Below are 23,394 nucleotides of genomic sequence, written 5' to 3' on the forward strand. Positions count from 1 at the left end.
CATTGTGACAAGCCGCCAGTGTTCCGTCTCTTCATGTTGTGCACAGTTCAAACGGAAAATACATCAACAGGCAGACTACAGAAAAGCTTACTATCAAAGGTTAGAGGGGGGCTTTCTCAGAGGGCTTTTTACAGTTTTTCTATTCCCAATTAGCCGTTTAAGTGTACTTATTGAAAGTAGTAATTCTTTCATAGGCCGCCCTTTCTTAGTATTTGACGTTCCTTATATTGCGGTATGAGGCTTCGCAGTAGGTTGCAAACATTCATCACCCATGACTGTCCCCAATTGAGCTCAGAAGCTCAATGTCTATCATGACCTCTCTTTTAGAATGTCCAAGAGCAAGCAAACTATTCCTCCAGGAGAGGGCGCCAACAGACTACTAAAGAGATCATCATTACTCAAAGAAAACCCCAAAAACCAATGCATGATAGGAATAAACAGGTAACTTTCTTTGGAGTGGAAGCGGAGAGATCGCACCAGATGCCAATTCTAGATGTTATCACACCTGTGGTCACTGCAGCAGCAGGTGAATCCACTTTGTCCAAAAGGGATCTATTCCATTCAATTGCAAATGATCTAGATAAGACAGAGAACTGCAGCACGGGGACATAGCCGAGTTGGTCAGGTTGAGTGGTGATGAGTTTGCTATTTGGATGAATAAAGAAAGTCAAAAGTGTGAAAGATAAAAAACAAAAGGAGGAAGTGTGAAAAGTGAATGGGCCAAATTGAGGTGCATATGAAGACGTATGCTTTCTTCCAATTCATTAAATCGGGCTAATATGAATCAGGTGAATTGAGTTCTGCTTTTGGAAACTGGGTTAAGAAGGGGTGCACCGTTCCTGGAGGTACTGCAATACCAGGTCAATGCGTGGAGTGGACAGAGCAAGCTCTTTTTCCATCTCCCTGTTCTAAAAATCCATTTAATATATGGTCCCCAGATAGGGGACGTATCAGATATTAAACTGATAAGAACAGATACTACACTTGATCTTAGCCAAAAGGCCGAGAAGCGATAACCAGAATTGGTTTGGGCCTCGAGTGGCACCCTGGCCTATGCCGGACACATCTTAGGGAGAGAGAGCGAGAGGGAGACAAACCCACGCCTACACAAGACATTTTGTCACCCAAGCCAACCCTTGAAAAGGCTGCTTTGCAGAGCCAAAACAAGAAGAATGGTGCGTTTTGCAGCCGCCGCCCACTGCAATGAATCTGAATAACTCCTCCTTTAGGGCGCAAGCAACTCCCCTCCCCCTTGCAGTCTTTCCAATTCACGATACAAAAAGACGGACAGGACAGGTTGCCTGACTTTCCGTCACTGCCACCCTTTGCCATCCTTACCCGTAGAAAGCCCTTTCATCATCCCCAAACCCTAATCTTTTCCCTTTCCTTCCCAGCCCCCAAACCCTGCCCTCTGTACCTTTCTCACCACCCGCTTCCCTTCTCCTGTCATCCCCCTACCACCCGGGAAAAAAAGAGATTGCCCCCTCCTTCCACTAGCCCACCCTCCCACCCAAAGAACAACTTCTTCTGCGCAGCTTGTTTTCTAGGCAGCAGCGCTATTGTGATGTCATCGGGGGGCATTGTGACAAGCCGCCAGTGTTCCGTCTCTTCATGTTGTGCACAGTTCAAACGGAAAATACATCAACAGGCAGACTACAGAAAAGCTTACTATCAAAGGTTAGAGGGGGGCTTTCTCAGAGGGCTTTTTACAGTTTTTCTATTCCCAATTAGCCGTTTAAGTGTACTTATTGAAAGTAGTAATTCTTTCATAGGCCGCCCTTTCTTAGTATTTGACGTTCCTTATATTGCGGTATGAGGCTTCGCAGTAGGTTGCAAACATTCATCACCCATGACTGTCCCCAATTGAGCTCAGAAGCTCAATGTCTATCATGACCTCTCTTTTAGAATGTCCAAGAGCAAGCAAACTATTCCTCCAGGAGAGGGCGCCAACAGACTACTAAAGAGATCATCATTACTCAAAGAAAACCCCAAAAACCAATGCATGATAGGAATAAACAGGTAACTTTCTTTGGAGTGGAAGCGGAGAGATCGCACCAGATGCCAATTCTAGATGTTATCACACCTGTGGTCACTGCAGCAGCAGGTGAATCCACTTTGTCCAAAAGGGATCTATTCCATTCAATTGCAAATGATCTAGATAAGACAGAGAACTGCAGCACGGGGACATAGCCGAGTTGGTCAGGTTGAGTGGTGATGAGTTTGCTATTTGGATGAATAAAGAAAGTCAAAAGTGTGAAAGATAAAAAACAAAAGGAGGAAGTGTGAAAAGTGAATGGGCCAAATTGAGGTGCATATGAAGACGTAAGCTTTCTTCCAATTCATTAAATCGGGCTAATATGAATCAGGTGAATTGAGTTCTGCTTTTGGAAACTGGGTTAAGAAGGGGTGCACCGTTCCTGGAGGTACTGCAATACCAGGTCAATGCGTGGAGTGGACAGAGCAAGCTCTTTTTCCATCTCCCTGTTCTAAAAATCCATTTAATATATGGTCCCCAGATAGGGGACGTATCAGATATTAAACTGATAAGAACAGATACTACACTTGATCTTAGCCAAAAGGCCGAGAAGCGATAACCAGAATTGGTTTGGGCCTCGAGTGGCACCCTGGCCTATGCCGGACACATCTTAGGGAGAGAGAGCGAGAGGGAGACAAACCCACGCCTACACAAGACATTTTGTCACCCAAGCCAACCCTTGAAAAGGCTGCTTTGCAGAGCCAAAACAAGAAGAATGGTGCGTTTTGCAGCCGCCGCCCACTGCAATGAATCTGAATAACTCCTCCTTTAGGGCGCAAGCAACTCCCCTCCCCCTTGCAGTCTTTCCAATTCACGATACAAAAAGACGGACAGGACAGGTTGCCTGACTTTCCGTCACTGCCACCCTTTGCCATCCTTACCCGTAGAAAGCCCTTTCATCATCCCCAAACCCTAATCTTTTCCCTTTCCTTCCCAGCCCCCAAACCCTGCCCTCTGTACCTTTCTCACCACCCGCTTCCCTTCTCCTGTCATCCCCCTACCACCCGGGAAAAAAAGAGATTGCCCCCTCCTTCCACTAGCCCACCCTCCCACCCAAAGAACAACTTCTTCTGCGCAGCTTGTTTTCTAGGCAGCAGCGCTATTGTGATGTCATCGGGGGGCATTGTGACAAGCCGCCAGTGTTCCGTCTCTTCATGTTGTGCACAGTTCAAACGGAAAATACATCAACAGGCAGACTACAGAAAAGCTTACTATCAAAGGTTAGAGGGGGGCTTTCTCAGAGGGCTTTTTACAGTTTTTCTATTCCCAATTAGCCGTTTAAGTGTACTTATTGAAAGTAGTAATTCTTTCATAGGCCGCCCTTTCTTAGTATTTGACGTTCCTTATATTGCGGTATGAGGCTTCGCAGTAGGTTGCAAACATTCATCACCCATGACTGTCCCCAATTGAGCTCAGAAGCTCAATGTCTATCATGACCTCTCTTTTAGAATGTCCAAGAGCAAGCAAACTATTCCTCCAGGAGAGGGCGCCAACAGACTACTAAAGAGATCATCATTACTCAAAGAAAACCCCAAAAACCAATGCATGATAGGAATAAACAGGTAACTTTCTTTGGAGTGGAAGCGGAGAGATCGCACCAGATGCCAATTCTAGATGTTATCACACCTGTGGTCACTGCAGCAGCAGGTGAATCCACTTTGTCCAAAAGGGATCTATTCCATTCAATTGCAAATGATCTAGATAAGACAGAGAACTGCAGCACGGGGACATAGCCGAGTTGGTCAGGTTGAGTGGTGATGAGTTTGCTATTTGGATGAATAAAGAAAGTCAAAAGTGTGAAAGATAAAAAACAAAAGGAGGAAGTGTGAAAAGTGAATGGGCCAAATTGAGGTGCATATGAAGACGTATGCTTTCTTCCAATTCATTAAATCGGGCTAATATGAATCAGGTGAATTGAGTTCTGCTTTTGGAAACTGGGTTAAGAAGGGGTGCACCGTTCCTGGAGGTACTGCAATACCAGGTCAATGCGTGGAGTGGACAGAGCAAGCTCTTTTTCCATCTCCCTGTTCTAAAAATCCATTTAATATATGGTCCCCAGATAGGGGACGTATCAGATATTAAACTGATAAGAACAGATACTACACTTGATCTTAGCCAAAAGGCCGAGAAGCGATAACCAGAATTGGTTTGGGCCTCGAGTGGCACCCTGGCCTATGCCGGACACATCTTAGGGAGAGAGAGCGAGAGGGAGACAAACCCACGCCTACACAAGACATTTTGTCACCCAAGCCAACCCTTGAAAAGGCTGCTTTGCAGAGCCAAAACAAGAAGAATGGTGCGTTTTGCAGCCGCCGCCCACTGCAATGAATCTGAATAACTCCTCCTTTAGGGCGCAAGCAACTCCCCTCCCCCTTGCAGTCTTTCCAATTCACGATACAAAAAGACGGACAGGACAGGTTGCCTGACTTTCCGTCACTGCCACCCTTTGCCATCCTTACCCGTAGAAAGCCCTTTCATCATCCCCAAACCCTAATCTTTTCCCTTTCCTTCCCAGCCCCCAAACCCTGCCCTCTGTACCTTTCTCACCACCCGCTTCCCTTCTCCTGTCATCCCCCTACCACCCGGGAAAAAAAGAGATTGCCCCCTCCTTCCACTAGCCCACCCTCCCACCCAAAGAACAACTTCTTCTGCGCAGCTTGTTTTCTAGGCAGCAGCGCTATTGTGATGTCATCGGGGGGCATTGTGACAAGCCGCCAGTGTTCCGTCTCTTCATGTTGTGCACAGTTCAAACGGAAAATACATCAACAGGCAGACTACAGAAAAGCTTACTATCAAAGGTTAGAGGGGGGCTTTCTCAGAGGGCTTTTTACAGTTTTTCTATTCCCAATTAGCCGTTTAAGTGTACTTATTGAAAGTAGTAATTCTTTCATAGGCCGCCCTTTCTTAGTATTTGACGTTCCTTATATTGCGGTATGAGGCTTCGCAGTAGGTTGCAAACATTCATCACCCATGACTGTCCCCAATTGAGCTCAGAAGCTCAATGTCTATCATGACCTCTCTTTTAGAATGTCCAAGAGCAAGCAAACTATTCCTCCAGGAGAGGGCGCCAACAGACTACTAAAGAGATCATCATTACTCAAAGAAAACCCCAAAAACCAATGCATGATAGGAATAAACAGGTAACTTTCTTTGGAGTGGAAGCGGAGAGATCGCACCAGATGCCAATTCTAGATGTTATCACACCTGTGGTCACTGCAGCAGCAGGTGAATCCACTTTGTCCAAAAGGGATCTATTCCATTCAATTGCAAATGATCTAGATAAGACAGAGAACTGCAGCACGGGGACATAGCCGAGTTGGTCAGGTTGAGTGGTGATGAGTTTGCTATTTGGATGAATAAAGAAAGTCAAAAGTGTGAAAGATAAAAAACAAAAGGAGGAAGTGTGAAAAGTGAATGGGCCAAATTGAGGTGCATATGAAGACGTATGCTTTCTTCCAATTCATTAAATCGGGCTAATATGAATCAGGTGAATTGAGTTCTGCTTTTGGAAACTGGGTTAAGAAGGGGTGCACCGTTCCTGGAGGTACTGCAATACCAGGTCAATGCGTGGAGTGGACAGAGCAAGCTCTTTTTCCATCTCCCTGTTCTAAAAATCCATTTAATATATGGTCCCCAGATAGGGGACGTATCAGATATTAAACTGATAAGAACAGATACTACACTTGATCTTAGCCAAAAGGCCGAGAAGCGATAACCAGAATTGGTTTGGGCCTCGAGTGGCACCCTGGCCTATGCCGGACACATCTTAGGGAGAGAGAGCGAGAGGGAGACAAACCCACGCCTACACAAGACATTTTGTCACCCAAGCCAACCCTTGAAAAGGCTGCTTTGCAGAGCCAAAACAAGAAGAATGGTGCGTTTTGCAGCCGCCGCCCACTGCAATGAATCTGAATAACTCCTCCTTTAGGGCGCAAGCAACTCCCCTCCCCCTTGCAGTCTTTCCAATTCACGATACAAAAAGACGGACAGGACAGGTTGCCTGACTTTCCGTCACTGCCACCCTTTGCCATCCTTACCCGTAGAAAGCCCTTTCATCATCCCCAAACCCTAATCTTTTCCCTTTCCTTCCCAGCCCCCAAACCCTGCCCTCTGTACCTTTCTCACCACCCGCTTCCCTTCTCCTGTCATCCCCCTACCACCCGGGAAAAAAAGAGATTGCCCCCTCCTTCCACTAGCCCACCCTCCCACCCAAAGAACAACTTCTTCTGCGCAGCTTGTTTTCTAGGCAGCAGCGCTATTGTGATGTCATCGGGGGGCATTGTGACAAGCCGCCAGTGTTCCGTCTCTTCATGTTGTGCACAGTTCAAACGGAAAATACATCAACAGGCAGACTACAGAAAAGCTTACTATCAAAGGTTAGAGGGGGGCTTTCTCAGAGGGCTTTTTACAGTTTTTCTATTCCCAATTAGCCGTTTAAGTGTACTTATTGAAAGTAGTAATTCTTTCATAGGCCGCCCTTTCTTAGTATTTGACGTTCCTTATATTGCGGTATGAGGCTTCGCAGTAGGTTGCAAACATTCATCACCCATGACTGTCCCCAATTGAGCTCAGAAGCTCAATGTCTATCATGACCTCTCTTTTAGAATGTCCAAGAGCAAGCAAACTATTCCTCCAGGAGAGGGCGCCAACAGACTACTAAAGAGATCATCATTACTCAAAGAAAACCCCAAAAACCAATGCATGATAGGAATAAACAGGTAACTTTCTTTGGAGTGGAAGCGGAGAGATCGCACCAGATGCCAATTCTAGATGTTATCACACCTGTGGTCACTGCAGCAGCAGGTGAATCCACTTTGTCCAAAAGGGATCTATTCCATTCAATTGCAAATGATCTAGATAAGACAGAGAACTGCAGCACGGGGACATAGCCGAGTTGGTCAGGTTGAGTGGTGATGAGTTTGCTATTTGGATGAATAAAGAAAGTCAAAAGTGTGAAAGATAAAAAACAAAAGGAGGAAGTGTGAAAAGTGAATGGGCCAAATTGAGGTGCATATGAAGACGTATGCTTTCTTCCAATTCATTAAATCGGGCTAATATGAATCAGGTGAATTGAGTTCTGCTTTTGGAAACTGGGTTAAGAAGGGGTGCACCGTTCCTCGGAGGTACTGCAATACCAGGTCAATGCGTGGAGTGGACAGAGCAAGCTCTTTTTCCATCTCCCTGTTCTAAAAATCCATTTAATATATGGTCCCCAGATAGGGGACGTATCAGATATTAAACTGATAAGAACAGATACTACACTTGATCTTAGCCAAAAGGCCGAGAAGCGATAACCAGAATTGGTTTGGGCCTCGAGTGGCACCCTGGCCTATGCCGGACACATCTTAGGGAGAGAGAGCGAGAGGGAGACAAACCCACGCCTACACAAGACATTTTGTCACCCAAGCCAACCCTTGAAAAGGCTGCTTTGCAGAGCCAAAACAAGAAGAATGGTGCGTTTTGCAGCCGCCGCCCACTGCAATGAATCTGAATAACTCCTCCTTTAGGGCGCAAGCAACTCCCCTCCCCCTTGCAGTCTTTCCAATTCACGATACAAAAAGACGGACAGGACAGGTTGCCTGACTTTCCGTCACTGCCACCCTTTGCCATCCTTACCCGTAGAAAGCCCTTTCATCATCCCCAAACCCTAATCTTTTCCCTTTCCTTCCCAGCCCCCAAACCCTGCCCTCTGTACCTTTCTCACCACCCGCTTCCCTTCTCCTGTCATCCCCCTACCACCCGGGAAAAAAAGAGATTGCCCCCTCCTTCCACTAGCCCACCCTCCCACCCAAAGAACAACTTCTTCTGCGCAGCTTGTTTTCTAGGCAGCAGCGCTATTGTGATGTCATCGGGGGGCATTGTGACAAGCCGCCAGTGTTCCGTCTCTTCATGTTGTGCACAGTTCAAACGGAAAATACATCAACAGGCAGACTACAGAAAAGCTTACTATCAAAGGTTAGAGGGGGGCTTTCTCAGAGGGCTTTTTACAGTTTTTCTATTCCCAATTAGCCGTTTAAGTGTACTTATTGAAAGTAGTAATTCTTTCATAGGCCGCCCTTTCTTAGTATTTGACGTTCCTTATATTGCGGTATGAGGCTTCGCAGTAGGTTGCAAACATTCATCACCCATGACTGTCCCCAATTGAGCTCAGAAGCTCAATGTCTATCATGACCTCTCTTTTAGAATGTCCAAGAGCAAGCAAACTATTCCTCCAGGAGAGGGCGCCAACAGACTACTAAAGAGATCATCATTACTCAAAGAAAACCCCAAAAACCAATGCATGATAGGAATAAACAGGTAACTTTCTTTGGAGTGGAAGCGGAGAGATCGCACCAGATGCCAATTCTAGATGTTATCACACCTGTGGTCACTGCAGCAGCAGGTGAATCCACTTTGTCCAAAAGGGATCTATTCCATTCAATTGCAAATGATCTAGATAAGACAGAGAACTGCAGCACGGGGACATAGCCGAGTTGGTCAGGTTGAGTGGTGATGAGTTTGCTATTTGGATGAATAAAGAAAGTCAAAAGTGTGAAAGATAAAAAACAAAAGGAGGAAGTGTGAAAAGTGAATGGGCCAAATTGAGGTGCATATGAAGACGTATGCTTTCTTCCAATTCATTAAATCGGGCTAATATGAATCAGGTGAATTGAGTTCTGCTTTTGGAAACTGGGTTAAGAAGGGGTGCACCGTTCCTGGAGGTACTGCAATACCAGGTCAATGCGTGGAGTGGACAGAGCAAGCTCTTTTTCCATCTCCCTGTTCTAAAAATCCATTTAATATATGGTCCCCAGATAGGGGACGTATCAGATATTAAACTGATAAGAACAGATACTACACTTGATCTTAGCCAAAAGGCCGAGAAGCGATAACCAGAATTGGTTTGGGCCTCGAGTGGCACCCTGGCCTATGCCGGACACATCTTAGGGAGAGAGAGCGAGAGGGAGACAAACCCACGCCTACACAAGACATTTTGTCACCCAAGCCAACCCTTGAAAAGGCTGCTTTGCAGAGCCAAAACAAGAAGAATGGTGCGTTTTGCAGCCGCCGCCCACTGCAATGAATCTGAATAACTCCTCCTTTAGGGCGCAAGCAACTCCCCTCCCCCTTGCAGTCTTTCCAATTCACGATACAAAAAGACGGACAGGACAGGTTGCCTGACTTTCCGTCACTGCCACCCTTTGCCATCCTTACCCGTAGAAAGCCCTTTCATCATCCCCAAACCCTAATCTTTTCCCTTTCCTTCCCAGCCCCCAAACCCTGCCCTCTGTACCTTTCTCACCACCCGCTTCCCTTCTCCTGTCATCCCCCTACCACCCGGGAAAAAAAGAGATTGCCCCCTCCTTCCACTAGCCCACCCTCCCACCCAAAGAACAACTTCTTCTGCGCAGCTTGTTTTCTAGGCAGCAGCGCTATTGTGATGTCATCGGGGGGCATTGTGACAAGCCGCCAGTGTTCCGTCTCTTCATGTTGTGCACAGTTCAAACGGAAAATACATCAACAGGCAGACTACAGAAAAGCTTACTATCAAAGGTTAGAGGGGGGCTTTCTCAGAGGGCTTTTTACAGTTTTTCTATTCCCAATTAGCCGTTTAAGTGTACTTATTGAAAGTAGTAATTCTTTCATAGGCCGCCCTTTCTTAGTATTTGACGTTCCTTATATTGCGGTATGAGGCTTCGCAGTAGGTTGCAAACATTCATCACCCATGACTGTCCCCAATTGAGCTCAGAAGCTCAATGTCTATCATGACCTCTCTTTTAGAATGTCCAAGAGCAAGCAAACTATTCCTCCAGGAGAGGGCGCCAACAGACTACTAAAGAGATCATCATTACTCAAAGAAAACCCCAAAAACCAATGCATGATAGGAATAAACAGGTAACTTTCTTTGGAGTGGAAGCGGAGAGATCGCACCAGATGCCAATTCTAGATGTTATCACACCTGTGGTCACTGCAGCAGCAGGTGAATCCACTTTGTCCAAAAGGGATCTATTCCATTCAATTGCAAATGATCTAGATAAGACAGAGAACTGCAGCACGGGGACATAGCCGAGTTGGTCAGGTTGAGTGGTGATGAGTTTGCTATTTGGATGAATAAAGAAAGTCAAAAGTGTGAAAGATAAAAAACAAAAGGAGGAAGTGTGAAAAGTGAATGGGCCAAATTGAGGTGCATATGAAGACGTATGCTTTCTTCCAATTCATTAAATCGGGCTAATATGAATCAGGTGAATTGAGTTCTGCTTTTGGAAACTGGGTTAAGAAGGGGTGCACCGTTCCTGGAGGTACTGCAATACCAGGTCAATGCGTGGAGTGGACAGAGCAAGCTCTTTTTCCATCTCCCTGTTCTAAAAATCCATTTAATATATGGTCCCCAGATAGGGGACGTATCAGATATTAAACTGATAAGAACAGATACTACACTTGATCTTAGCCAAAAGGCCGAGAAGCGATAACCAGAATTGGTTTGGGCCTCGAGTGGCACCCTGGCCTATGCCGGACACATCTTAGGGAGAGAGAGCGAGAGGGAGACAAACCCACGCCTACACAAGACATTTTGTCACCCAAGCCAACCCTTGAAAAGGCTGCTTTGCAGAGCCAAAACAAGAAGAATGGTGCGTTTTGCAGCCGCCGCCCACTGCAATGAATCTGAATAACTCCTCCTTTAGGGCGCAAGCAACTCCCCTCCCCCTTGCAGTCTTTCCAATTCACGATACAAAAAGACGGACAGGACAGGTTGCCTGACTTTCCGTCACTGCCACCCTTTGCCATCCTTACCCGTAGAAAGCCCTTTCATCATCCCCAAACCCTAATCTTTTCCCTTTCCTTCCCAGCCCCCAAACCCTGCCCTCTGTACCTTTCTCACCACCCGCTTCCCTTCTCCTGTCATCCCCCTACCACCCGGGAAAAAAAGAGATTGCCCCCTCCTTCCACTAGCCCACCCTCCCACCCAAAGAACAACTTCTTCTGCGCAGCTTGTTTTCTAGGCAGCAGCGCTATTGTGATGTCATCGGGGGGCATTGTGACAAGCCGCCAGTGTTCCGTCTCTTCATGTTGTGCACAGTTCAAACGGAAAATACATCAACAGGCAGACTACAGAAAAGCTTACTATCAAAGGTTAGAGGGGGGCTTTCTCAGAGGGCTTTTTACAGTTTTTCTATTCCCAATTAGCCGTTTAAGTGTACTTATTGAAAGTAGTAATTCTTTCATAGGCCGCCCTTTCTTAGTATTTGACGTTCCTTATATTGCGGTATGAGGCTTCGCAGTAGGTTGCAAACATTCATCACCCATGACTGTCCCCAATTGAGCTCAGAAGCTCAATGTCTATCATGACCTCTCTTTTAGAATGTCCAAGAGCAAGCAAACTATTCCTCCAGGAGAGGGCGCCAACAGACTACTAAAGAGATCATCATTACTCAAAGAAAACCCCAAAAACCAATGCATGATAGGAATAAACAGGTAACTTTCTTTGGAGTGGAAGCGGAGAGATCGCACCAGATGCCAATTCTAGATGTTATCACACCTGTGGTCACTGCAGCAGCAGGTGAATCCACTTTGTCCAAAAGGGATCTATTCCATTCAATTGCAAATGATCTAGATAAGACAGAGAACTGCAGCACGGGGACATAGCCGAGTTGGTCAGGTTGAGTGGTGATGAGTTTGCTATTTGGATGAATAAAGAAAGTCAAAAGTGTGAAAGATAAAAAACAAAAGGAGGAAGTGTGAAAAGTGAATGGGCCAAATTGAGGTGCATATGAAGACGTATGCTTTCTTCCAATTCATTAAATCGGGCTAATATGAATCAGGTGAATTGAGTTCTGCTTTTGGAAACTGGGTTAAGAAGGGGTGCACCGTTCCTGGAGGTACTGCAATACCAGGTCAATGCGTGGAGTGGACAGAGCAAGCTCTTTTTCCATCTCCCTGTTCTAAAAATCCATTTAATATATGGTCCCCAGATAGGGGACGTATCAGATATTAAACTGATAAGAACAGATACTACACTTGATCTTAGCCAAAAGGCCGAGAAGCGATAACCAGAATTGGTTTGGGCCTCGAGTGGCACCCTGGCCTATGCCGGACACATCTTAGGGAGAGAGAGCGAGAGGGAGACAAACCCACGCCTACACAAGACATTTTGTCACCCAAGCCAACCCTTGAAAAGGCTGCTTTGCAGAGCCAAAACAAGAAGAATGGTGCGTTTTGCAGCCGCCGCCCACTGCAATGAATCTGAATAACTCCTCCTTTAGGGCGCAAGCAACTCCCCTCCCCCTTGCAGTCTTTCCAATTCACGATACAAAAAGACGGACAGGACAGGTTGCCTGACTTTCCGTCACTGCCACCCTTTGCCATCCTTACCCGTAGAAAGCCCTTTCATCATCCCCAAACCCTAATCTTTTCCCTTTCCTTCCCAGCCCCCAAACCCTGCCCTCTGTACCTTTCTCACCACCCGCTTCCCTTCTCCTGTCATCCCCCTACCACCCGGGAAAAAAAGAGATTGCCCCCTCCTTCCACTAGCCCACCCTCCCACCCAAAGAACAACTTCTTCTGCGCAGCTTGTTTTCTAGGCAGCAGCGCTATTGTGATGTCATCGGGGGGCATTGTGACAAGCCGCCAGTGTTCCGTCTCTTCATGTTGTGCACAGTTCAAACGGAAAATACATCAACAGGCAGACTACAGAAAAGCTTACTATCAAAGGTTAGAGGGGGGCTTTCTCAGAGGGCTTTTTACAGTTTTTCTATTCCCAATTAGCCGTTTAAGTGTACTTATTGAAAGTAGTAATTCTTTCATAGGCCGCCCTTTCTTAGTATTTGACGTTCCTTATATTGCGGTATGAGGCTTCGCAGTAGGTTGCAAACATTCATCACCCATGACTGTCCCCAATTGAGCTCAGAAGCTCAATGTCTATCATGACCTCTCTTTTAGAATGTCCAAGAGCAAGCAAACTATTCCTCCAGGAGAGGGCGCCAACAGACTACTAAAGAGATCATCATTACTCAAAGAAAACCCCAAAAACCAATGCATGATAGGAATAAACAGGTAACTTTCTTTGGAGTGGAAGCGGAGAGATCGCACCAGATGCCAATTCTAGATGTTATCACACCTGTGGTCACTGCAGCAGCAGGTGAATCCACTTTGTCCAAAAGGGATCTATTCCATTCAATTGCAAATGATCTAGATAAGACAGAGAACTGCAGCACGGGGACATAGCCGAGTTGGTCAGGTTGAGTGGTGATGAGTTTGCTATTTGGATGAATAAAGAAAGTCAAAAGTGTGAAAGATAAAAAACAAAAGGAGGAAGTGTGAAAAGTGAATGGGCCAAATTGAGGTGCATATGAAGACGTATGCTTTCTTCCAATTCATTAAATCGGGCTAATATGAATCAGGTGAATTGAGTTCTGCTTTTGGAAACTGGGTTAAGAAGGGGTGCACCGTTCCTGGAGGTACTGCAATACCAGGTCAATGCGTGGAGTGGACAGAGCAAGCTCTTTTTCCATCTCCCTGTTCTAAAAATCCATTTAATATATGGTCCCCAGATAGGGGACGTATCAGATATTAAACTGATAAGAACAGATACTACACTTGATCTTAGCCAAAAGGCCGAGAAGCGATAACCAGAATTGGTTTGGGCCTCGAGTGGCACCCTGGCCTATGCCGGACACATCTTAGGGAGAGAGAGCGAGAGGGAGACAAACCCACGCCTACACAAGACATTTTGTCACCCAAGCCAACCCTTGAAAAGGCTGCTTTGCAGAGCCAAAACAAGAAGAATGGTGCGTTTTGCAGCCGCCGCCCACTGCAATGAATCTGAATAACTCCTCCTTTAGGGCGCAAGCAACTCCCCTCCCCCTTGCAGTCTTTCCAATTCACGATACAAAAAGACGGACAGGACAGGTTGCCTGACTTTCCGTCACTGCCACCCTTTGCCATCCTTACCCGTAGAAAGCCCTTTCATCATCCCCAAACCCTAATCTTTTCCCTTTCCTTCCCAGCCCCCAAACCCTGCCCTCTGTACCTTTCTCACCACCCGCTTCCCTTCTCCTGTCATCCCCCTACCACCCGGGAAAAAAAGAGATTGCCCCCTCCTTCCACTAGCCCACCCTCCCACCCAAAGAACAACTTCTTCTGCGCAGCTTGTTTTCTAGGCAGCAGCGCTATTGTGATGTCATCGGGGGGCATTGTGACAAGCCGCCAGTGTTCCGTCTCTTCATGTTGTGCACAGTTCAAACGGAAAATACATCAACAGGCAGACTACAGAAAAGCTTACTATCAAAGGTTAGAGGGGGGCTTTCTCAGAGGGCTTTTTACAGTTTTTCTATTCCCAATTAGCCGTTTAAGTGTACTTATTGAAAGTAGTAATTCTTTCATAGGCCGCCCTTTCTTAGTATTTGACGTTCCTTATATTGCGGTATGAGGCTTCGCAGTAGGTTGCAAACATTCATCACCCATGACTGTCCCCAATTGAGCTCAGAAGCTCAATGTCTATCATGACCTCTCTTTTAGAATGTCCAAGAGCAAGCAAACTATTCCTCCAGGAGAGGGCGCCAACAGACTACTAAAGAGATCATCATTACTCAAAGAAAACCCCAAAAACCAATGCATGATAGGAATAAACAGGTAACTTTCTTTGGAGTGGAAGCGGAGAGATCGCACCAGATGCCAATTCTAGATGTTATCACACCTGTGGTCACTGCAGCAGCAGGTGAATCCACTTTGTCCAAAAGGGATCTATTCCATTCAATTGCAAATGATCTAGATAAGACAGAGAACTGCAGCACGGGGACATAGCCGAGTTGGTCAGGTTGAGTGGTGATGAGTTTGCTATTTGGATGAATAAAGAAAGTCAAAAGTGTGAAAGATAAAAAACAAAAGGAGGAAGTGTGAAAAGTGAATGGGCCAAATTGAGGTGCATATGAAGACGTATGCTTTCTTCCAATTCATTAAATCGGGCTAATATGAATCAGGTGAATTGAGTTCTGCTTTTGGAAACTGGGTTAAGAAGGGGTGCACCGTTCCTGGAGGTACTGCAATACCAGGTCAATGCGTGGAGTGGACAGAGCAAGCTCTTTTTCCATCTCCCTGTTCTAAAAATCCATTTAATATATGGTCCCCAGATAGGGGACGTATCAGATATTAAACTGATAAGAACAGATACTACACTTGATCTTAGCCAAAAGGCCGAGAAGCGATAACCAGAATTGGTTTGGGCCTCGAGTGGCACCCTGGCCTATGCCGGACACATCTTAGGGAGAGAGAGCGAGAGGGAGACAAACCCACGCCTACACAAGACATTTTGTCACCCAAGCCAACCCTTGAAAAGGCTGCTTTGCAGAGCCAAAACAAGAAGAATGGTGCGTTTTGCAGCCGCCGCCCACTGCAATGAATCTGAATAACTCCTCCTTTAGGGCGCAAGCAACTCCCCTCCCCCTTGCAGTCTTTCCAATTCACGATACAAAAAGACGGACAGGACAGGTTGCCTGACTTTCCGTCACTGCCACCCTTTGCCATCCTTACCCGTAGAAAGCCCTTTCATCATCCCCAAACCCTAATCTTTTCCCTTTCCTTCCCAGCCCCCAAACCCTGCCCTCTGTACCTTTCTCACCACCCGCTTCCCTTCTCCTGTCATCCCCCTACCACCCGGGAAAAAAAGAGATTGCCCCCTCCTTCCACTAGCCCACCCTCCCACCCAAAGAACAACTTCTTCTGCGCAGCTTGTTTTCTAGGCAGCAGCGCTATTGTGATGTCATCGGGGGGCATTGTGACAAGCCGCCAGTGTTCCGTCTCTTCATGTTGTGCACAGTTCAAACGGAAAATACATCAACAGGCAGACTACAGAAAAGCTTACTATCAAAGGTTAGAGGGGGGCTTTCTCAGAGGGCTTTTTACAGTTTTTCTATTCCCAATTAGCCGTTTAAGTGTACTTATTGAAAGTAGTAATTCTTTCATAGGCCGCCCTTTCTTAGTATTTGACGTTCCTTATATTGCGGTATGAGGCTTCGCAGTAGGTTGCAAACATTCATCACCCATGACTGTCCCCAATTGAGCTCAGAAGCTCAATGTCTATCATGACCTCTCTTTTAGAATGTCCAAGAGCAAGCAAACTATTCCTCCAGGAGAGGGCGCCAACAGACTACTAAAGAGATCATCATTACTCAAAGAAAACCCCAAAAACCAATGCATGATAGGAATAAACAGGTAACTTTCTTTGGAGTGGAAGCGGAGAGATCGCACCAGATGCCAATTCTAGATGTTATCACACCTGTGGTCACTGCAGCAGCAGGTGAATCCACTTTGTCCAAAAGGGATCTATTCCATTCAATTGCAAATGATCTAGATAAGACAGAGAACTGCAGCACGGGGACATAGCCGAGTTGGTCAGGTTGAGTGGTGATGAGTTTGCTATTTGGATGAATAAAGAAAGTCAAAAGTGTGAAAGATAAAAAACAAAAGGAGGAAGTGTGAAAAGTGAATGGGCCAAATTGAGGTGCATATGAAGACGTATGCTTTCTTCCAATTCATTAAATCGGGCTAATATGAATCAGGTGAATTGAGTTCTGCTTTTGGAAACTGGGTTAAGAAGGGGTGCACCGTTCCTGGAGGTACTGCAATACCAGGTCAATGCGTGGAGTGGACAGAGCAAGCTCTTTTTCCATCTCCCTGTTCTAAAAATCCATTTAATATATGGTCCCCAGATAGGGGACGTATCAGATATTAAACTGATAAGAACAGATACTACACTTGATCTTAGCCAAAAGGCCGAGAAGCGATAACCAGAATTGGTTTGGGCCTCGAGTGGCACCCTGGCCTATGCCGGACACATCTTAGGGAGAGAGAGCGAGAGGGAGACAAACCCACGCCTACACAAGACATTTTGTCACCCAAGCCAACCCTTGAAAAGGCTGCTTTGCAGAGCCAAAACAAGAAGAATGGTGCGTTTTGCAGCCGCCGCCCACTGCAATGAATCTGAATAACTCCTCCTTTAGGGCGCAAGCAACTCCCCTCCCCCTTGCAGTCTTTCCAATTCACGATACAAAAAGACGGACAGGACAGGTTGCCTGACTTTCCGTCACTGCCACCCTTTGCCATCCTTACCCGTAGAAAGCCCTTTCATCATCCCCAAACCCTAATCTTTTCCCTTTCCTTCCCAGCCCCCAAACCCTGCCCTCTGTACCTTTCTCACCACCCGCTTCCCTTCTCCTGTCATCCCCCTACCACCCGGGAAAAAAAGAGATTGCCCCCTCCTTCCACTAGCCCACCCTCCCACCCAAAGAACAACTTCTTCTGCGCAGCTTGTTTTCTAGGCAGCAGCGCTATTGTGATGTCATCGGGGGGCATTGTGACAAGCCGCCAGTGTTCCGTCTCTTCATGTTGTGCACAGTTCAAACGGAAAATACATCAACAGGCAGACTACAGAAAAGCTTACTATCAAAGGTTAGAGGGGGGCTTTCTCAGAGGGCTTTTTACAGTTTTTCTATTCCCAATTAGCCGTTTAAGTGTACTTATTGAAAGTAGTAATTCTTTCATAGGCCGCCCTTTCTTAGTATTTGACGTTCCTTATATTGCGGTATGAGGCTTCGCAGTAGGTTGCAAACATTCATCACCCATGACTGTCCCCAATTGAGCTCAGAAGCTCAATGTCTATCATGACCTCTCTTTTAGAATGTCCAAGAGCAAGCAAACTATTCCTCCAGGAGAGGGCGCCAACAGACTACTAAAGAGATCATCATTACTCAAAGAAAACCCCAAAAACCAATGCATGATAGGAATAAACAGGTAACTTTCTTTGGAGTGGAAGCGGAGAGATCGCACCAGATGCCAATTCTAGATGTTATCACACCTGTGGTCACTGCAGCAGCAGGTGAATCCACTTTGTCCAAAAGGGATCTATTCCATTCAATTGCAAATGATCTAGATAAGACAGAGAACTGCAGCACGGGGACATAGCCGAGTTGGTCAGGTTGAGTGGTGATGAGTTTGCTATTTGGATGAATAAAGAAAGTCAAAAGTGTGAAAGATAAAAAACAAAAGGAGGAAGTGTGAAAAGTGAATGGGCCAAATTGAGGTGCATATGAAGACGTATGCTTTCTTCCAATTCATTAAATCGGGCTAATATGAATCAGGTGAATTGAGTTCTGCTTTTGGAAACTGGGTTAAGAAGGGGTGCACCGTTCCTGGAGGTACTGCAATACCAGGTCAATGCGTGGAGTGGACAGAGCAAGCTCTTTTTCCATCTCCCTGTTCTAAAAATCCATTTAATATATGGTCCCCAGATAGGGGACGTATCAGATATTAAACTGATAAGAACAGATACTACACTTGATCTTAGCCAAAAGGCCGAGAAGCGATAACCAGAATTGGTTTGGGCCTCGAGTGGCACCCTGGCCTATGCCGGACACATCTTAGGGAGAGAGAGCGAGAGGGAGACAAACCCACGCCTACACAAGACATTTTGTCACCCAAGCCAACCCTTGAAAAGGCTGCTTTGCAGAGCCAAAACAAGAAGAATGGTGCGTTTTGCAGCCGCCGCCCACTGCAATGAATCTGAATAACTCCTCCTTTAGGGCGCAAGCAACTCCCCTCCCCCTTGCAGTCTTTCCAATTCACGATACAAAAAGACGGACAGGACAGGTTGCCTGACTTTCCGTCACTGCCACCCTTTGCCATCCTTACCCGTAGAAAGCCCTTTCATCATCCCCAAACCCTAATCTTTTCCCTTTCCTTCCCAGCCCCCAAACCCTGCCCTCTGTACCTTTCTCACCACCCGCTTCCCTTCTCCTGTCATCCCCCTACCACCCGGGAAAAAAAGAGATTGCCCCCTCCTTCCACTAGCCCACCCTCCCACCCAAAGAACAACTTCTTCTGCGCAGCTTGTTTTCTAGGCAGCAGCGCTATTGTGATGTCATCGGGGGGCATTGTGACAAGCCGCCAGTGTTCCGTCTCTTCATGTTGTGCACAGTTCAAACGGAAAATACATCAACAGGCAGACTACAGAAAAGCTTACTATCAAAGGTTAGAGGGGGGCTTTCTCAGAGGGCTTTTTACAGTTTTTCTATTCCCAATTAGCCGTTTAAGTGTACTTATTGAAAGTAGTAATTCTTTCATAGGCCGCCCTTTCTTAGTATTTGACGTTCCTTATATTGCGGTATGAGGCTTCGCAGTAGGTTGCAAACATTCATCACCCATGACTGTCCCCAATTGAGCTCAGAAGCTCAATGTCTATCATGACCTCTCTTTTAGAATGTCCAAGAGCAAGCAAACTATTCCTCCAGGAGAGGGCGCCAACAGACTACTAAAGAGATCATCATTACTCAAAGAAAACCCCAAAAACCAATGCATGATAGGAATAAACAGGTAACTTTCTTTGGAGTGGAAGCGGAGAGATCGCACCAGATGCCAATTCTAGATGTTATCACACCTGTGGTCACTGCAGCAGCAGGTGAATCCACTTTGTCCAAAAGGGATCTATTCCATTCAATTGCAAATGATCTAGATAAGACAGAGAACTGCAGCACGGGGACATAGCCGAGTTGGTCAGGTTGAGTGGTGATGAGTTTGCTATTTGGATGAATAAAGAAAGTCAAAAGTGTGAAAGATAAAAAACAAAAGGAGGAAGTGTGAAAAGTGAATGGGCCAAATTGAGGTGCATATGAAGACGTATGCTTTCTTCCAATTCATTAAATCGGGCTAATATGAATCAGGTGAATTGAGTTCTGCTTTTGGAAACTGGGTTAAGAAGGGGTGCACCGTTCCTGGAGGTACTGCAATACCAGGTCAATGCGTGGAGTGGACAGAGCAAGCTCTTTTTCCATCTCCCTGTTCTAAAAATCCATTTAATATATGGTCCCCAGATAGGGGACGTATCAGATATTAAACTGATAAGAACAGATACTACACTTGATCTTAGCCAAAAGGCCGAGAAGCGATAACCAGAATTGGTTTGGGCCTCGAGTGGCACCCTGGCCTATGCCGGACACATCTTAGGGAGAGAGAGCGAGAGGGAGACAAACCCACGCCTACACAAGACATTTTGTCACCCAAGCCAACCCTTGAAAAGGCTGCTTTGCAGAGCCAAAACAAGAAGAATGGTGCGTTTTGCAGCCGCCGCCCACTGCAATGAATCTGAATAACTCCTCCTTTAGGGCGCAAGCAACTCCCCTCCCCCTTGCAGTCTTTCCAATTCACGATACAAAAAGACGGACAGGACAGGTTGCCTGACTTTCCGTCACTGCCACCCTTTGCCATCCTTACCCGTAGAAAGCCCTTTCATCATCCCCAAACCCTAATCTTTTCCCTTTCCTTCCCAGCCCCCAAACCCTGCCCTCTGTACCTTTCTCACCACCCGCTTCCCTTCTCCTGTCATCCCCCTACCACCCGGGAAAAAAAGAGATTGCCCCCTCCTTCCACTAGCCCACCCTCCCACCCAAAGAACAACTTCTTCTGCGCAGCTTGTTTTCTAGGCAGCAGCGCTATTGTGATGTCATCGGGGGGCATTGTGACAAGCCGCCAGTGTTCCGTCTCTTCATGTTGTGCACAGTTCAAACGGAAAATACATCAACAGGCAGACTACAGAAAAGCTTACTATCAAAGGTTAGAGGGGGGCTTTCTCAGAGGGCTTTTTACAGTTTTTCTATTCCCAATTAGCCGTTTAAGTGTACTTATTGAAAGTAGTAATTCTTTCATAGGCCGCCCTTTCTTAGTATTTGACGTTCCTTATATTGCGGTATGAGGCTTCGCAGTAGGTTGCAAACATTCATCACCCATGACTGTCCCCAATTGAGCTCAGAAGCTCAATGTCTATCATGACCTCTCTTTTAGAATGTCCAAGAGCAAGCAAACTATTCCTCCAGGAGAGGGCGCCAACAGACTACTAAAGAGATCATCATTACTCAAAGAAAACCCCAAAAACCAATGCATGATAGGAATAAACAGGTAACTTTCTTTGGAGTGGAAGCGGAGAGATCGCACCAGATGCCAATTCTAGATGTTATCACACCTGTGGTCACTGCAGCAGCAGGTGAATCCACTTTGTCCAAAAGGGATCTATTCCATTCAATTGCAAATGATCTAGATAAGACAGAGAACTGCAGCACGGGGACATAGCCGAGTTGGTCAGGTTGAGTGGTGATGAGTTTGCTATTTGGATGAATAAAGAAAGTCAAAAGTGTGAAAGATAAAAAACAAAAGGAGGAAGTGTGAAAAGTGAATGGGCCAAATTGAGGTGCATATGAAGACGTATGCTTTCTTCCAATTCATTAAATCGGGCTAATATGAATCAGGTGAATTGAGTTCTGCTTTTGGAAACTGGGTTAAGAAGGGGTGCACCGTTCCTGGAGGTACTGCAATACCAGGTCAATGCGTGGAGTGGACAGAGCAAGCTCTTTTTCCATCTCCCTGTTCTAAAAATCCATTTAATATATGGTCCCCAGATAGGGGACGTATCAGATATTAAACTGATAAGAACAGATACTACACTTGATCTTAGCCAAAAGGCCGAGAAGCGATAACCAGAATTGGTTTGGGCCTCGAGTGGCACCCTGGCCTATGCCGGACACATCTTAGGGAGAGAGAGCGAGAGGGAGACAAACCCACGCCTACACAAGACATTTTGTCACCCAAGCCAACCCTTGAAAAGGCTGCTTTGCAGAGCCAAAACAAGAAGAATGGTGCGTTTTGCAGCCGCCGCCCACTGCAATGAATCTGAATAACTCCTCCTTTAGGGCGCAAGCAACTCCCCTCCCCCTTGCAGTCTTTCCAATTCACGATACAAAAAGACGGACAGGACAGGTTGCCTGACTTTCCGTCACTGCCACCCTTTGCCATCCTTACCCGTAGAAAGCCCTTTCATCATCCCCAAACCCTAATCTTTTCCCTTTCCTTCCCAGCCCCCAAACCCTGCCCTCTGTACCTTTCTCACCACCCGCTTCCCTTCTCCTGTCATCCCCCTACCACCCGGGAAAAAAAGAGATTGCCCCTCTCCTTCCACTAGCCCACCCTCCCACCCAAAGAACAACTTCTTCTGCGCAGCTTGTTTTCTAGGCAGCAGCGCTATTGTGATGTCATCGGGGGGCATTGTGACAAGCCGCCAGTGTTCCGTCTCTTCATGTTGTGCACAGTTCAAACGGAAAATACATCAACAGGCAGACTACAGAAAAGCTTACTATCAAAGGTTAGAGGGGGGCTTTCTCAGAGGGCTTTTTACAGTTTTTCTATTCCCAATTAGCCGTTTAAGTGTACTTATTGAAAGTAGTAATTCTTTCATAGGCCGCCCTTTCTTAGTATTTGACGTTCCTTATATTGCGGTATGAGGCTTCGCAGTAGGTTGCAAACATTCATCACCCATGACTGTCCCCAATTGAGCTCAGAAGCTCAATGTCTATCATGACCTCTCTTTTAGAATGTCCAAGAGCAAGCAAACTATTCCTCCAGGAGAGGGCGCCAACAGACTACTAAAGAGATCATCATTACTCAAAGAAAACCCCAAAAACCAATGCATGATAGGAATAAACAGGTAACTTTCTTTGGAGTGGAAGCGGAGAGATCGCACCAGATGCCAATTCTAGATGTTATCACACCTGTGGTCACTGCAGCAGCAGGTGAATCCACTTTGTCCAAAAGGGATCTATTCCATTCAATTGCAAATGATCTAGATAAGACAGAGAACTGCAGCACGGGGACATAGCCGAGTTGGTCAGGTTGAGTGGTGATGAGTTTGCTATTTGGATGAATAAAGAAAGTCAAAAGTGTGAAAGATAAAAAACAAAAGGAGGAAGTGTGAAAAGTGAATGGGCCAAATTGAGGTGCATATGAAGACGTATGCTTTCTTCCAATTCATTAAATCGGGCTAATATGAATCAGGTGAATTGAGTTCTGCTTTTGGAAACTGGGTTAAGAAGGGGTGCACCGTTCCTGGAGGTACTGCAATACCAGGTCAATGCGTGGAGTGGACAGAGCAAGCTCTTTTTCCATCTCCCTGTTCTAAAAATCCATTTAATATATGGTCCCCAGATAGGGGACGTATCAGATATTAAACTGATAAGAACAGATACTACACTTGATCTTAGCCAAAAGGCCGAGAAGCGATAACCAGAATTGGTTTGGGCCTCGAGTGGCACCCTGGCCTATGCCGGACACATCTTAGGGAGAGAGAGCGAGAGGGAGACAAACCCACGCCTACACAAGACATTTTGTCACCCAAGCCAACCCTTGAAAAGGCTGCTTTGCAGAGCCAAAACAAGAAGAATGGTGCGTTTTGCAGCCGCCGCCCACTGCAATGAATCTGAATAACTCCTCCTTTAGGGCGCAAGCAACTCCCCTCCCCCTTGCAGTCTTTCCAATTCACGATACAAAAAGACGGACAGGACAGGTTG

At 46.2% G+C, this 23,394-nt stretch overlaps 15 non-coding genes across 15 annotated transcripts; all 15 read right to left on the reverse strand.

The window, feature by feature from the left end:
* Window positions 1–823: 823 nt before the first annotated feature.
* Window positions 824–1,014, reverse strand: LOC142276769 (U2 spliceosomal RNA). The gene has a single exon (XR_012740172.1). It is a non-coding gene; the product is annotated as a U2 spliceosomal RNA (small nuclear RNA).
* A 1,387-nt stretch (window positions 1,015–2,401) lies between these two features.
* On the reverse strand, window positions 2,402–2,592 carry LOC142276772 (U2 spliceosomal RNA). The gene has a single exon (XR_012740174.1). It is a non-coding gene; the product is annotated as a U2 spliceosomal RNA (small nuclear RNA).
* Window positions 2,593–3,979: 1,387 nt separating this feature from the next.
* Window positions 3,980–4,170, reverse strand: LOC142276773 (U2 spliceosomal RNA). The gene has a single exon (XR_012740175.1). It is a non-coding gene; the product is annotated as a U2 spliceosomal RNA (small nuclear RNA).
* Window positions 4,171–5,557: 1,387 nt separating this feature from the next.
* LOC142276774 (U2 spliceosomal RNA) lies at window positions 5,558–5,748 on the reverse strand. The gene has a single exon (XR_012740176.1). It is a non-coding gene; the product is annotated as a U2 spliceosomal RNA (small nuclear RNA).
* Window positions 5,749–7,135: 1,387 nt separating this feature from the next.
* On the reverse strand, window positions 7,136–7,327 carry LOC142276787 (U2 spliceosomal RNA). The gene has a single exon (XR_012740188.1). It is a non-coding gene; the product is annotated as a U2 spliceosomal RNA (small nuclear RNA).
* Window positions 7,328–8,714: 1,387 nt separating this feature from the next.
* On the reverse strand, window positions 8,715–8,905 carry LOC142276775 (U2 spliceosomal RNA). The gene has a single exon (XR_012740177.1). It is a non-coding gene; the product is annotated as a U2 spliceosomal RNA (small nuclear RNA).
* Window positions 8,906–10,292: 1,387 nt separating this feature from the next.
* Window positions 10,293–10,483, reverse strand: LOC142276776 (U2 spliceosomal RNA). Its single transcript, XR_012740178.1, has one exon. It is a non-coding gene; the product is annotated as a U2 spliceosomal RNA (small nuclear RNA).
* A 1,387-nt stretch (window positions 10,484–11,870) lies between these two features.
* On the reverse strand, window positions 11,871–12,061 carry LOC142276777 (U2 spliceosomal RNA). Its single transcript, XR_012740179.1, has one exon. It is a non-coding gene; the product is annotated as a U2 spliceosomal RNA (small nuclear RNA).
* A 1,387-nt stretch (window positions 12,062–13,448) lies between these two features.
* Window positions 13,449–13,639, reverse strand: LOC142276778 (U2 spliceosomal RNA). Its single transcript, XR_012740180.1, has one exon. It is a non-coding gene; the product is annotated as a U2 spliceosomal RNA (small nuclear RNA).
* Window positions 13,640–15,026: 1,387 nt separating this feature from the next.
* LOC142276779 (U2 spliceosomal RNA) lies at window positions 15,027–15,217 on the reverse strand. Its single transcript, XR_012740181.1, has one exon. It is a non-coding gene; the product is annotated as a U2 spliceosomal RNA (small nuclear RNA).
* Window positions 15,218–16,604: 1,387 nt separating this feature from the next.
* Window positions 16,605–16,795, reverse strand: LOC142276780 (U2 spliceosomal RNA). The gene has a single exon (XR_012740182.1). It is a non-coding gene; the product is annotated as a U2 spliceosomal RNA (small nuclear RNA).
* Window positions 16,796–18,182: 1,387 nt separating this feature from the next.
* Window positions 18,183–18,373, reverse strand: LOC142276782 (U2 spliceosomal RNA). Its single transcript, XR_012740183.1, has one exon. It is a non-coding gene; the product is annotated as a U2 spliceosomal RNA (small nuclear RNA).
* Window positions 18,374–19,760: 1,387 nt separating this feature from the next.
* LOC142276784 (U2 spliceosomal RNA) lies at window positions 19,761–19,951 on the reverse strand. The gene has a single exon (XR_012740185.1). It is a non-coding gene; the product is annotated as a U2 spliceosomal RNA (small nuclear RNA).
* A 1,387-nt stretch (window positions 19,952–21,338) lies between these two features.
* On the reverse strand, window positions 21,339–21,529 carry LOC142276785 (U2 spliceosomal RNA). The gene has a single exon (XR_012740186.1). It is a non-coding gene; the product is annotated as a U2 spliceosomal RNA (small nuclear RNA).
* A 1,388-nt stretch (window positions 21,530–22,917) lies between these two features.
* LOC142276786 (U2 spliceosomal RNA) lies at window positions 22,918–23,108 on the reverse strand. The gene has a single exon (XR_012740187.1). It is a non-coding gene; the product is annotated as a U2 spliceosomal RNA (small nuclear RNA).
* Between the last annotated feature and the right edge of the window lie 286 nt (window positions 23,109–23,394).

The sequence above is a fragment of the Anomaloglossus baeobatrachus genome, unplaced genomic scaffold (assembly GCF_048569485.1).
Source record: "Anomaloglossus baeobatrachus isolate aAnoBae1 unplaced genomic scaffold, aAnoBae1.hap1 Scaffold_4033, whole genome shotgun sequence".
Classification (NCBI taxonomy): Eukaryota; Metazoa; Chordata; class Amphibia; order Anura; family Aromobatidae; genus Anomaloglossus; species Anomaloglossus baeobatrachus.